Genomic DNA, 12846 nt, shown 5'->3' with positions numbered 1-12846 from the left:
GCCTGAGGTCGGCCGGTTGTTCCACCAGCTGGCTCGACGTCTTCGACGTCCTCCTCTTCGTCATCCTCGCCCTCGTCGCTGGAGGCAATCTCCTCCGCCGAGTCCTCGCCCACCGCCGGGTTCAGCCCGAACCACTCCTCCGGCTGAGCAACACCGTCATCATCGATTTCGGGTGCGAAAAAGCTGATGTCGGTGCACTCGGCGATCATCGAAGCCCGCTGGGCGATAGCCGGCCTCACCTCCTCCAGCTCCGCGTCGGCCTCAATCCGCCAAGTGCGCAGCTGGTCCAGGCTCAGCCCTGGGTACCAAGCCCGAACGAACTCCAACGCCCGCCCGGCTCCGAGGCGGGCCGCCGACGCCTTCCAAGTCTCAAAGCGACCGACTGTGACCTCTAGCCAGTCGGTAGTTCGGCTTGGGGTGCGGGGGATCGTCTTGCCGGGCCAGAGGGTGGCCAACACTTGCGCCCCAGCACGTTGGAGCCGGCGAAGCATCCGATGAGCCAGCTGCAACCGCGCCTGGACAGCCAAGAGCTGCACCTCAAGCGTCTGGTTCGCATCCGGCGCGATGTTGGCCCCCGCCTGACGGCGCGCCTCGCGATGGGCCTCAATGCTTTGGGCGGCGAAGGCGGTGTAGCCGGGGAAGTAGTCTGCACCAAAAAACAAGCAGCAGCTCAAGTTAAGCCAAAAACCCAGGCGGCAAGGGGCAAGAGAGGGGCGAGGAAGGCGGCTTACCGTCGATCAAATCCTCGATCCGGCCGAAGCCTTAATCCAGGGCTCGCCGGGTCTCAGCCCAGCTCGCCGCCTCGGTCTCATACTCTGCCTTCAGGGCGGCTTCGCTATCCTGCGCCGCCTGCAGGGCCGCCCTGTGGCTCTTCTCCTGGTCGGCCAGCTTCTTGGCCAGGCGATCACGCTCCTGGACCAAGGCAGCGTACTCGGCGTCCTTGGTATGAAGGGCGGCCTTCGCTTCGCCGAGCTCCTTCCTCAAGTCGGCGTTGGCCCCTGAAGACAAAGAAAAAGAAAACCAATAAGGAAAGAGTCGTCAAGAAAGATCCGACCCGACTGCTCAGCAGTCGGCCCGAATCTCGGGGACTACACCCAGTGGGTGCGCTGACGCGCCCCCACAGGAGACAGACAAGATCGAGTACTTACTTCGGCTGTCGGCCAGGTCGTCGGTCCTCCGGCTCAACTCCCGAGCCTGGGAGTTGAAGGCAGCAGCACGGAGGTTGTGATATTCCTGGAAGTTCAGACAAGAGGCAAAAATAAGGTAGCTGTCAAGAAAGATCCGACCCGACTGCGCAGTAGTCGGCCCGAATCTCAGGGACTACACCCAGTGGGTGCGCTGACGCGCCCCCACGGAAGAAATTAAGAGAGCAAAGCAGCCAAGAACGAAGGACTCACCCGGATGGTGGCTCGCGTCGACAAGAACTCCTGGGTGAACTGTTGCAGCAGGGCGGCCTGAGCTTGCAGCCGGCTCCGGACCCCTTGAGCCGCCACATTCAGCTCGCCAGTCCCCCCGCTGGGAGTCCACTCGGACGTGGCAGTGCTGGCCGCCTCCAGATCTTCCGCCGACTGGCCTGCGCCCGCGACTCGGCGCAACTCCGGCGGAGCGGCGCCTCCCCCTGCGCGCCGGCCCGTCGCCGGCTGCACCTCGAGGCCGGCTCTGTCCTCCGGCTCACCCCCGGTCGGCCCCTCTGGCGCCGCTGACGAATGGCCGCCTTGGTCCGCTCCGGTTGGCGCTGCTGGCGGCGCTTTCCTCGCAAAGGCCACGGGGTCCTCCTCCCTTTCCATCAGCGGCGGGTCTGGGATGATCTCCTCCGCCAAGGGCAATGGGGTGTCGGGGGCCACGGCTCAGAGGGGAATGGCGAGCAACGGAGGCTGGTTGCACGAACCCTCCACCTCCGGCTCCGCGGTCGCCGCCTCCGTCTGGGCCTTGGCCGCCGCGTTGGCCTGCTCCCTCGCCGCCTGGGCGGCCGCTTTCTCCGCCGCCTCGCGCTCCTCCCGTGCTTCACGGGCGTTCCGCTCTATGGCCTCCCTGAGGTCGGCGCGGGGGTCCATGCGGCGGGAGCTTGAAGAGCCTCCAGTCGGCCCAACTACGGAGCCGCCCGGACCACGCTCAAGGGAAAGCGGCGCCCTGTCCAGCAAGCGGAAGAAATGAAGAAGAATGCTCGAACAAGAAGAGAATGATGAAGAGCATGCGACAAGGCAATTGACGACTTACGCTGAGACCGCCTGAGGCTGCTTCACCGCCTTGCGGAAGTGGGCTGCTTTCGCGGCCACCTCGTCTCGCTTGGTCGCCGCGGTGGAGGCTTTGGACTTCTTCGGCCGACTGCCGAAGAGGCCTAAAGCGGCCCGGCGCTTCTGTGCGCCACCACCGGTAGCCGGCGTGATGGACGAGCCCGCGCCCTGATGGTCGGTCGCCGGCTGGCGACGCGGGGCGACTTCGGCTTTAGCATCGTCTGGCCAGTCCTCGAAGCTCGCGGTGAACCTTGAGCCCCCGGGCTCGGCGTCGTCCCCCACAACGGCGTCTTCCATGGCGGCCGCCCCCAAGTCCGGATCGTCGACGTCGTCCGCTGTGCGTTCGGGGGCATACTGGCGTTCTATCCCCGCTGACCCGGTCGTCGGCGGGAGAAGGGGGTTCTGCTAAGAAGAACAGACTGATCAGAAGCCGGCCATCATAAAGCCGGCTACCAACGAAAAGAAGGAAGAAAAGAAAGCTTACCACGGGCGGAGGGTTGGCGCGAGAATACGGCGCCTTGCCATATCGCCAGTCCTCGGCGGGCTTGCAGTTGGAGATGTAGTTTACCATATACGATACCTCCGCGTGAGGCATCTCCCTGGTGCTCAGCCGGCTTGGGTCGAAGCGGCCGCTCATCTGGCACATCATGTGGGGCCGGCTTTGGAGAGGAGATATCCGGCGCTCCACAAAGGCGGCCACCAAGTCGGCCCCATTCAGGTTTTCCGACTGGATCATCACCCGAAGCCGGGAGACGGCGGCGTTCCCGGCCTGAGACAGTGACCGGGACCGGAAACTCCATGAGGGTTGCCTCCCAGCCGGCGGGCCGGCTACGTAAGCCGGCAGGTTGACGTGGTCTCCTTGCTCAGCGACGTTCTTCACGTAGAAATATGATTTCTGCCAGATCTTCACCGACTGGATCAGGGGGATGGGCGGGAATGGGTTGTTCTCGCTCGCCCTCCTCATGGCGATGAAGGCCCCGCAGGGGGCGGGCACGCCTGCGACGATGGTGCCGAGCTTGCTCTGGAAGAACTCCCCCCAGAGCTCCAGCGTGGGGAGCAGCCCCAAGAAACCTTCACAAAGGGAGACGAAGGCCGACAGCAGCATCACCGCATTGGGCGTGAGGTGATGCGGCTGAAGGTTGTAAAACACGAGGAAGGAGCGCAGAAATCCGCTCGCCGGAAGGCCGAAGCCGCGCAGGAAGTGCGAGCGGAAGACGACCCGCTCGCCCTCCTCCGGCGCCAGCGAAATCTCCATCTTCGGCGCCAGGCGGACCCGCACGAGGTTGGCGTCGGGCAGGCGCCGAGTCTGGCGGAGGAATTCAACGTGGTCCTCATGGATGTTGGAGCCGTCCCACGAGCTTGACAGCGCCATGGGAGCGAGATGATGTGGAGGCGCGGCGGCGCTAAGACGGGAGGCTGCGGCGGCAACGAGAAGAAGAAACGAGGACGAGAGGGGGCGGAGCGAGAGGGAGCGTGCGAACCTCTGTCGCTCCCCCTCCTCCCCCTACTTATAGGCTCGCGTGGCGGAGCCGAGGAGGCGCGGCGTGGGGAAACGTGGGGATCGATCGTGCCCACTCCCCCACGTCCTGCACTTGTTGCGCCCTAATGGCGAAATAAAATCGCCACGGGAAGGCGAGCGGTCCACCTGGGCCGCAGAAGATCAGCGTTCGGGCCGAGGCCTAGGAGTGGCGGGCCCGGGCCTGCAGCGGCGTCCCGTCGCGCGCGTGCGGCGGCAGGGTCTCGCTGTCACGTGGCCCGCGGGAGGGCCCGCGGTCAGCACGCGGGTCGACCACTTTCCCGCCTGCAAGACGCGGGGCTCCCCGAAATCGGCATACATCAGCAAAGCCGGCTCTTCAGGATAGGAAGCTGACCGAGCTTCTCGTCCCTTTGTCCGCCTCGAAGCTCGATCAGCTTCGGGGACTACTGTCGGAGTAAATAGCCATGTGTAGCCTAGCCGGCTTCCCCTGGCCCTTTTGAAAAAATCAAGAGCCCGTCTGGCTCTCAAGAATCCAAGACATGGAGCCGCCTTCCCCTTGCTGGCTGCCACCCAGGCCGGCTTTCGGAAGGCGGTCCGACTTTAGCCCTCATGAAGGAAGCCACGGGAAGGCCGACTCCAAGAAGCCGGCTCCCATAAAGCGGTCGAGACCGTACCCTCAAAGTTTGCACCCACCTAACGGCAGTGCGACGGGGCGTGGCTACAGTGAAGCTTGCCACCCCCGTATCCCGGAGCACGCCTGGCACAGTGCGCCGTACGGAGTAGCCATGACCCGTCCGGCACGGCACTGTTGCCATGTTGAACCTAATGTCACCCACGACGGGCCGCTAGCGCGGCCCCCAAACGGTGGGCCCCTTCGGGCAGAGAGACGCCCGAAGGCGGCCACGCCTCCAACCAGTCGGCCCAAGACAGAGCCGGCTCCCCGCAGCCGGCTTGCCGCCTCCCTCGAAGGAGATGCCCCATTAAGGAGACAAGACGCGGTAAGGCTACAGCGATCGCCCGACGGGCGGCGGCACTGTAGCCGTGCCTACCACGACGAGGCCCACGTCACCAAGATGGAGCCACAGTAACCAGCCGCCGACCAGGCCCTGGACAGTGGGGCCTGCCTGTCGACCAAGGGGCCGGCAGCTGGCGGGACCCACCACTCGGCGGGCCCCAGCAGCCGGCGCAGGAGCCGGCGAGCGCAGTCACAGACGGCTGGGCCCCGCACCCAGTCGGATTACCATTGTACCCCCGAGGGGTGGGCCTATATAAACCCCCCGGGGCACCCATGCAAAGGGTTCGACCCCCTGCTAGTCTTAGACACCACACAGGGAGAGGAAGCAGGCTAGCCGTGCCCTTCTTCCTCCTCCCACCAAACAGCTCAAGGAGCATTGTGTAGCTACTTGTTCATCTAGTGATCATGCGGAGACCCCGCAGAGCAGCAGTAGGGGTGTTATCTCCACGGAGAGCCCCGAAGCTGGGTAAGATCCGCCGGCGTGCATGTCTTCGCCATATCCCGTTTCCAGGCACCGGCGATGTCTTACTGGTTCCCACAATGATAAGCCACCCGTTGGCATATGTCGCACCTACCACCCGACAAAAACCTTAAAGGTCTTCATCTCATAAGAAGAGCAGCTCCAAGAAGGCTCGGGCATTCATTGGCAAGGAAATGGACTCTGAGGCTGAATCTGAGGAAAATGAGGAAGAGGAGGAATCTGAGGAGTCAGACTCTGGTGTGGCGAGCCTAGCCCTCGTTACCACGTTCGTCAGCAAGTCCATCTTCAACTCTGAGGAAAAGGACCTCCCCAACACCACTGACGACGGTGATGATGACTACGCTCCCACCTATTATTTCATGGCAAAAGGTTCAAAGGTACTCTACTATCCCTCCTCTGAATCAAGTGAGGATGAATCTGATGAAAATCTCAAGTCTAGCTACTCTAAACTTGCTATGATTGCTACGAAACTGCAAAAGGCTCTTGAGAAAGTTCAAAACATGCTAGATAAAAGCGATGATATGTTGGGTGAAGAAATGGATCGCATAGAAATTTTGACTGAAAATCTTCAGAGACTTCAGTCCAAGTTTGACAATCTTCAGAGTCATCATAACACTCTCTTATCTGATCATGAGAAGCTCTCTTATGAATTTCTTCAAAGAAAGCAAGATCTTGAGCAGTTAAGAGTGAGTTATGAAGATCTTCAGAAGGAGCGTGATTCATTACTTGCTCAACAAATTAGTGCTACTCATGAAGAATTTAATCCTCCATGTTTGAAGTGCATTGAACTTGAATCTGCTAATTCTTCACCTGAATGTTCAAATGCTTCTATTGCTGCAAATTCTTCAACTGTCTCTGCTATCACTAATTCCTCATCTGAGGATGCTGCGAGTATCATTGACCATGCAGGGCTGAAGGAATTGTATATGACAGGCATGTACAAAAGCCTCAAAGGGTATCAGGCTCTTTGTGATGTGTTTAAGAAGCATATCCTTGACAAGAACCCTAGGAAAGAGGGTATTGCCTTTGAGAGGAAACTTAATGCTGATGGGACCTACTGGAAACCTGAGCAGTATCCCAAAACCTCATGGGTTGTTGCAAAGGGACCTTCAGTGGATCCATCTACTTTATCTGGATTTACATGTGAATCTTCATATTCTTCTGATGAGTCATTTGACTCCAATTATAAACTATTCAAAAATAAGAATGGTGAAGTATTTGCTAGATATGTTGGCACTAACTGCAGGAATGGTCCTCCTATGAAGAAAATCTGGGTTCTCAAAAGGTGCCTTGAAAGTCTTCAGGTGAATGTCATCATAACACCACCTGTGAAGAATAGGAACCCAGATCAAATTCTTCATATGTACCAAAGTCTTCATATGGATCCAAGTCCTCACATGGACCACATTCCTCACATGGATCAAAGTCCTCACATGAACATCATCATGCTAACACCTCTATTTCGCAGGGAAAGGCTAAGGATTATGGATATGTGCACTATTCTTCAAATCATTATGTTCATAAATCCTCGAAGAATTTCTCTACTTACTCATATGCTTACCCTAACACCTCTTATGTGAAACGAAGTGGATTGGCATCTATGCCACCTTTCTCTTATGGAGCTCGCATAATGATGAACTCTTTGCCACCCCTTCAGATGTGGGTGGTGAAGAAAAAGAACTAATCTCTTATGCAGGGTCAGGTCTCCAGACGAACCTAAACGTCTGAAGAATTTGCTGGAGACCTGAGAATGCTTGAAAGGACGCAAGCTAATCATGAAGAAATGAATTTTCATTTCTTACGTCCTCACATTGCTATATCTGTTCTATTGCTTGATGAAATTGATCTGATGAATTGGACGTCATATTCTTCACTAATGAAGAATATGAGTTCGTAAGCTGCACTAATTCATCTGCAGGATGATCAACCCAAAGCCACTGAGTGGGTCCTCGATAGTGGATGTACAAATCACATGACTGGTGACAAGAATCTATTGATGGATGCTCCCTTATCTCCATCGCATCTGAAGCATATCACCTACGCTAACAAAGACAAAAGCAAGTTATTGGGTCTAGGTAAGGTTGCGATCTCAAAGGATCGACACATGGACAAAGTCATGCTTGTCGAGTCCTTAGGGTTCAACCTCATGTCTGTCTCGATGCTTTGTGATCTTGATATGGTTGTTGTCTTTGGCAAGTATCATTGTGTTGTGATCATGGAAGCTGACAATTCCAAAGTCTCCAAAGGCTTTAGGAGAGGAGATTTGTATATTGTTGATTTCTCTACAGGACCACAACCTGCTACATGTCTACTTGCAAAAGCTTCAGAAGGCTGGCTATGGCATCGATGACTTGGACATGCTGGGATGAGGAACTTGCACACACTCGCGAAGAAAAAGCATGTCATTGGCATCGAGGGTGTCAAATTCCTCAAGGACCATTTATGTGGAGCTTGTGAAGCTGGAAAGATGAACAAGGCCAAGCATCCCTCAAAGACCATCATGACTATCACTCGTCCATTTGAATTGCTTCACATGGATCTCTTTGGCCCTACTCACTATGCCACATTTACTAATGCTACATCTTTATGTTGCTTTGTCATTGTTGATGATTATTCTCGTTATACATGGGTGCATATCATTACTTACAAAACTGAAGTGCAAGAAGTCTTCAAACGATTCTCCTTGAGGGCTTCAACCAACTTCTGTGTGAAGATCAAGCACATCAGAAGTGACAATGGAACTGAGTTCAAGAACGCTGGTCTTGATGACTATCTTGATGAACTTGGTATTACTCATGAGTTATCTTCTCCTTATACTCCTTAGAAGAATGGCGTCGTGGAGCGCAAGAATAGAACTCTTGTTGAGATGGCCCGCACTATGCTTGATGAGTACAAGACGCCTCCTCGCTTCTGGCCTGAGGCAATTGATACTGCGTGCCACATCATCAATAGGGTATATCTTCACAAATTCTTCAGAAAGACCTCATATGAACTCCTCACTGACAAGAAACACAATGTGAGCTATTTCAAAGTCTTCGGTGCTAAATGTTGGATTAGAGATCCTCATCACAGTTCTAAATTTGCATCGAAAGCACATGAAGGTTTTATGCTTGGTTATGGTAAGGACTCACACACCTACAGAGTCTTCAACACCTATCACCACAAGGTTGTTGAAACTGTAGATGTGCGGTTCGATGAAACTAATGGCTCGCAAAGAGAGCACCTACCTTCTGTGATAGATGAAATACCTCCTGAGGAATCCATTAAGTTCAAGGCTACTGAGGATGTCATTCCTATCGAAGAATCTGCTGAAGAAGTCATTCCAGAACATGAAGAACATCATGCTAGCGTTTTTGACGAAAATGGCTCTGAAGAAAATGCTAAGCAAATTCCTCATCGTCAACCAGCTCATCCTCGCGTCGCTAATGAAGTGCAGATTGAGAAAATCATCAGCGACATCAACGCACCAGGTCCCCTCACACGCTCAAAAACTTCACATTTATCTAACTTTTGTGGGCACTTTGCTTTCGTCTCTATCACAGAGCCCACTATGGTAGATGAAGCATTTCTGGAGCCCGAGTGGATTCAAGCTATGCAAGAGGAATTACATCAGTTCAAGCTCAACAACGTCTGGGAACTTGTCAAGCGACCAGACCCTCGCAAGCACAATATCATCGGCACAAAATGGATCTACCGCAAGAAGCAAGATGAAAATGGCCTTGTGGTGAGGAATAAGGCACGACTTGTAGCTCAAGGCTACACTTAGGTTGAAGGAATTGATTTTGATGAAACTTTTGCACATATTTCTAGACTTGAAGCTATTCGCATATTACTTGCTTAGGCTAACCATCATAATATCATCTTATATCAAATGGATGTGAAAAGTGCATTCCTCAATGGTAAGCTTGAGGAAGAAGTCTATATTGCTCAACCCCCAGGTTTTGAGGATCCAAAGCATCCCGACAAAGTCTTCGGACTCAATAAGGCCCTCTACGGTCTTAAGCAGGCCCCTCGGGCGTGGTATGATACTTTGAAGGAATTCCTCATGAAGAAAGGCTTCAAACCCGGTTCACTTGACCCAACTCTTTTCACCAAAGCTTATGATGATGAATTATTCGTGTGCCAAATATATGTTGATGATATCATCTTTGGCTGTACTGACCAACATTACAGTGATGAATTTTCCTACATGATGAGTGAAGAATATCAAATGTCTATGATGGGAGAATTGAAATTCTTCTTAGGTCTTCAGATTTGTCAACAGCGCAATGGCATATTCATATCTCAAGAAAATTACCTTAATGATGTATTGAGGAAATTCGGCATGCAAGATTGCAAAGGCGTCAAAATCCCTATGCCCACAAATGGCCATCTATGCACTGATGAAAACGGTATTGACTTCGATCAAAAGGTATACCGCTCCATGATTGGTTCTTTATTGTATTTATGTGCATCTAGGCCAGATATTATGCTTAGGTTTGTATGTGTTCCCGTTTTCAAGCTACACCAAAGGAATCACGCCATAAGGCTGTGAAGCACATTCTTCGATATCTAGCTCACACTCCAACACTTGGATTATGGTATCCCAAGGGCTCGGCTTTTGATCTCATTGGATATTGAGACTCTGACTATGCTGGTGATCGTGTGGACCGCAAGTAAACATTAGGCACATGCCATTTCCTCGGACGATCCTTGGTCTGTTGGTCTTCGAAGAAATAGAACTGCGTATCACTCTCTACTGCTAAAGCTGAGTACATTGCTGCTGGATCGTGTTGTGCTCAATTTCTATGGATGAAGCAAACTCTCAAGGACTACGGCATGAATGTGAAGAATGTGCCACTCTATTGTGAAAATGAGAGTGCCATCAAGATTGCTCATAACCCAGTTCAGCACTCAAAGACAAAGCACATTCAGATCCGTCATCATTTTCTTAGTGATCATGTGTTGAAGGGCGACATCTCCATCAAGCATGTGAAGACTGAAGAACAACTAGCCGATATCTTCACAAAGCCCTTGGATGAGAAGAGATTTAGCAAGTTGCGGTGTGAGCTAAATATCTTAGAATCTTCGAATGTCCTTTGAAAAGGACACACATCCTAACACTTATGCAAAATTGATGACTTAGATGTGCAACACACGAAGTAACGTTTTTCTTCAATCAATGAAGACTAACCCTCTAAGTGTGAAGAAATTAACGAAGAATTTGATTCTCAGAGCCCTACGACAATTGTATGCGGCGTCTGAAATCATCATTCTTATACGGTGGGTCACGCCACCAACAAAAGTTGAAAATCTTCAATTGGAGTTTTTCTTCATTTTTGAAATTCCTCAATTGTTCAAATTATTCAACTTTGCATGTCTTCACTATTTCCGTCGTTTTCTTCATTGGCTATATAAATATATGAGTTTATGTCCTCTACAGCATTCACTTATTGCTATTTCTTCAAGTTGATTTTCTCTGCTAAGTGAATGTGATCGGACCCTTCCCCCTCTATGCTAAAATCAGCCCAGTCTGTTCACAAATTCCTCATATGCGTTCTATTTGAAACTCGTTCAAAATATTCACTATGTCCTTGTCAGCTGAAGAATTTGCTAACGAAACATTAAAATTTTCATATCTGAATTTTCGGCTTTTGCCGCTCAAACCGTTCCACATTCCACGACTATACTTATCTATTCACCCAAGATCTCACACGATCTCCACCTCACATTACGTGGGTGACACATGTCGCACAGATGAGAAAGGTGAGGGGCACGTTCGTCCATATTCCTTAGACGAGCAATTTTTCACCGTGGCTATATATACCCCTTCCCTTCCTCAGTCTGTTTTACTCTGCTCAACCTCACTCCCTAGCTCGAGCTCTCAAAACCTAGCGCCGCCGCTACTTCATCGTCGCTGGTGAGGAAGAGCTTTGCTGCCTCGACCTCGTCGCCGTCGTACTCACACCGGCTGCGGATTTCTTCACTCCACCACTGCCGTAGCCGTCTTCCTCTGCCAAGTTAGGGCATGGAAGATCTGGAATGACGAACTTCCAATCTACATTCGCAGTTTGTCGTGTTCTTCGTCAAGGGTAATTAAAAGTTACTTTTACCGCCCTTATTGATTCCAGTGATTTCATCAAAATCTTCAAAAGGTGTTTATTCTTCAATCTTCACACTCTAAACACCTCACACAAACATCTGTTCTTGATCTGTTTCCTAAGCCATGTTTTTATTCAAGATTCCTCAATTGTGTGGATTTTCAATCTACACAACTCTGGAACCTAAGTCAAAGAACGCTTGGTGAAATTCCTCAAGACACATCTGGTCAAATTCCTCAAGCTTGTTTTTTGCAAAAATTTCTGAGAACGCATATGACCTCTCCAAATTCTTTGCACCTATACTCTGTTCACAGGTACACCTGTCTGCTGCTGAATCACTAGGTTCTCATCAACTTAACTCATTTGCAGCGTTCCTCGAAGAAAAACTGCGTACGTCTTCAGAAAACTCAACTGTTCAAAATCCTCAGCTGAAGAAAATGGCTGATGGAAAGAAATCTCAGAAGGGAGGAAAGAAGTTGGAAGTCAACACTGCATTTGAAATCCCTGAAGACATCTATGCAAGGTATTGCACTCCAGATGAGGCAATTCATGGGAAAGAGACAAAGAATGAGCGCAAAGTGCGCATTCAGAAAATAAAGAGGAGATGGGCCAGAGAATGGAGGGAATATCGCTAGGTCACTCCCAAGTACATGAAGAAATTTGCTGTACACCCTCCATGCCCAAGATCTCCCTTGGCACCAGGCCAAGTTGCTGATCCCTCAAGCATCAGACGAGGTGAGGAATTTCCTGCTAAATGGGCCAAGCGTCAAGCTAAGTTGGCCAAAGTAGCAAAAGAGGCAGTGAAGAAATTCAATGAAGAATCTGTTGCTGCTGCCACTACTGAGGCCTCTGCTAGCAAGCCCAAGAAGGCTATGCCAAAAAAGCCCGCACATAATCCCAGTGCTTCTCCTTTAATGCCCTCATGGCCAAGCTCTTCTGCTAAGCCCTCACAGCCAATTCCTCAAGCTGCCCCAGTTCCTCAAGTTCCAAAAACCTCAGCTCCTCCGGCAAAGTCCTCAACACCTGTGCATCTCGCTCGTGTCAAAGGACCACTGGAAAATCCATTGCCTTAGGAGCCTCTGCAAGTTCTTCAGCTCCTCCGAATTCCTCAACATGTCCCAGTCTGCTGAAGACAAAGGTCACTGTTGGATGAGGCACCAGACCAAGTCCTCAAAAGAAGCAAGTCACCTTTCATGTGTCGTCCAGTGATGATGAAGCTGATGATGAAGAGCTTGAAGAAATCATCAGAGACAGACAACAGAGGGCCGCTAGAGCCAAAGGAAGTGAAGTTCCTCTCCTACTGGATCCAAAGTTGATCCTTGAATACATTGATCTCTGGCACAAGGACCCCAACACTCCTATGCCAGACTTCAAGCCGATTTATGGCCAAAGTCACATGCTGACCGCCTTCATTGGTGAAGAAAAATGGAAGTTTGAGAAGGCCAGGCAGCTGAAGAAAGCACAATACAAGAAAGAGCGCTATCTGAATAAAAATGTAGTCAACATGACAACCGATGAACTTCTGGCTTTCCAAACTGAGATCAAAGGATTCAGTGATG

This window comes from Triticum urartu, chromosome 7, assembly GCF_003073215.2.
Source record: "Triticum urartu cultivar G1812 chromosome 7, Tu2.1, whole genome shotgun sequence".
In the NCBI taxonomy this organism is placed as follows: domain Eukaryota; kingdom Viridiplantae; phylum Streptophyta; class Magnoliopsida; order Poales; family Poaceae; genus Triticum; species Triticum urartu.
The sequence above is the reverse complement of the archived record's forward strand: the minus strand, read 5'-3'. Positions refer to the sequence as shown.